The sequence below is a fragment of the Rousettus aegyptiacus genome, unplaced genomic scaffold (assembly GCF_014176215.1).
Source record: "Rousettus aegyptiacus isolate mRouAeg1 unplaced genomic scaffold, mRouAeg1.p scaffold_m13_p_6, whole genome shotgun sequence".
Lineage (NCBI taxonomy): Eukaryota > Metazoa > Chordata > Mammalia > Chiroptera > Pteropodidae > Rousettus > Rousettus aegyptiacus.
In genome coordinates this window covers 20285291-20287552 of record NW_023416309.1, presented here as the reverse complement: position 1 = coordinate 20287552, position 2262 = coordinate 20285291, and the positions used below count along the sequence as shown (strand labels likewise).

The following is a 2262-nucleotide window of genomic DNA, read 5'->3' as shown; positions in this document are numbered from 1 at the left end:
TTTATCTGCAGGCCAGAAACAAGAGACACAAATGCTAACACTTATTTTTTAATACAGGTCTACAGGTTAAATTCCTGGTCGTTGAAGCATCTTCTCTCTCCCCATCATAGTTTTCACTTCTAACATTCCTCCTATGATAAAATTTAGGAAAAAGGTACATAATTAATTTAAGATATTTGAGATATTTATTTATTGGGTTCCCTGATGATATAAGAGACCCTTCTATATATAAAAGCATTTTCTTTTTTTATGACCATGTTTTGGTGCTTGAGCCAGACTCCTTGTACATCTCTCACACAGATGGTCAGTCACTTACTTTTATCCAAGGAGTGTATTTAATTTTTATTTATTTATTTTTATTTTTCAGGCAACACAACCCTCAGTTGACCTCACAGATTGCAAGCACCTTGTCATTTTATAATCCCTTATTTTTTAATTTTTTTACACCTACAGCACCTGGTCTTCTTAGGTGGTTTCCCATCCAAGTACTAATCAGTCCTGACCCTGCTTAGCTTCCAAGATCAGACCGGATTGGGCTTGTTCAGGGTAGTATGGCTGTAGACTTGTATTTAATTTTAATTTGAGAATTTTATTTGAGAATTTTTCAACTATAAAATCTCAGTTTAGCTTATGAGTTTCACACCATGAAGGCTATTACTATGTAGAAATAAGTTTCCCAATAAAATTATTAATGTGTTTTTCCTTAGACTTCAAATCTCAGCAGCAATCTTACTAGTGCCTTGTAGTCACAGCTGCAGGTACAACCATGGCAAAAGCTGCCACATAACAGCCCAGTTCATAAATATAAGAGGAAATGGCCAAGGATAGTATTTTGCCCCGCCACCCCGCCAAAAAAAAGCCGAAATTTAGAAAGAAAATCTGTAAAGAATAGAATTACATACTATAATGAAGAGAATCCTTTTGAAGCACTTTAATATTTTAAATGATTAATGGTCAACTAATATATTCTATAGTTCCATATATAAAATCTGCATCATTTGAAAACAAAGATATTTAACTGTTCTGGGTGGAGGTCCATGAAACATACAAGCTTCAGATTTTCACAAGCTGCTAATTTTGGTACTTTTAAAAAATTTTTCTTTGCATTAAGCAAGAACAACTCAGACCTCTGATTTTTCCTGGTGTGATGCCAACATCTAAAATCTGAGGTAGTTGGATTCAATGGTGATTTAGGGTTGATTACCCTATTCTTGTGAATTGCTTCATTTCCTGGAGAGTATTTGCAAATTTTCAGCATAAGCTGTAGTTTATAAGAACCCTATTTCACAAGATTATTTGAAGGAGAGCTGTGTGTTGCGTGCTTTTCTGAAGTTGGCTTTTAGATCTGTTCCAACTTCATCATGCATAGCAATTTTGGATTCAGTGCTGGTGCATAGTTTTCAACAATGGGCAGAGAGACTGGTCAAAGCTAGATGTAGGAAAACTGGTGAGAATCCCTGTATTATGAAAACCCTGGCTTACTAGCAGCTGATATTCCACCCCGCCCCCCTCCTCCCCAGGGAATAGAACTTCTCATCTCTTTGTTCCATTGTGGTTTCTTATCTTATCCTGGCAGAAATAGGAGACAGAATTCTTTTGAAGGAAGGTCCCTGACTGTGAAATTTTTAGTATTTGAAATCCCAGACTTGCTTTGGAGTCATAATGAATTCCAAGTGGTCAATCATCAGCAAGGTAGTGCTGTCTTTAAAGAGCAGGCCCGGGTTAGGGATGCATCACAAGAAACATAGAATTTAGAATGGTGTAATAGGCGTGAATGTCTGCCATCGTTTTCATTTATTCATGTATCATTTGTTGAATAAAAACTTTTAATAGCTTCTGCTGCTTGACAATACACATGCAGACTCACAAACTAAAAAAAAAAAAAAAAAAAAAAAAAACGAACAACAACAACAACAAAACAAACCTCTGCAGGTCCAATCCAGAAGTAAATTTTAGATCTTTGAAAGAAAATAGCCACTACTACATATTTTCTAAATCAGACTTTAAAATAATCATTTGCAATAAGAGGGATTTAAGTTGAAAAATAGAAGTTTTATATTTTAAAAATAAATCACTGAGGAAAATTGTAGAAACTGCATTTTAGGAAGTTTTTAAACTTAAGTTGTATTCTAGGTTTTAAAAATGATCTTACCTCTAGCAATGTGTGACCTTGCAAGTACTTTGATAAGTTCTAAGTTTTTGAAATGTTAAATGTGTCCAGATGAATCATCTGTTTTTTAAATTGTTAGATAATTTCTGTTC

The 2262-nt window shown here is 34.4% G+C and overlaps 1 pseudogene; it reads right to left on the bottom strand.

Annotated features, from left to right (window-relative positions):
* Positions 1 to 444: 444 nt before the first annotated feature.
* LOC118604540 lies at positions 445 to 563 on the bottom strand (annotated as a pseudogene).
* Between the last annotated feature and the right edge of the window lie 1699 nt (positions 564 to 2262).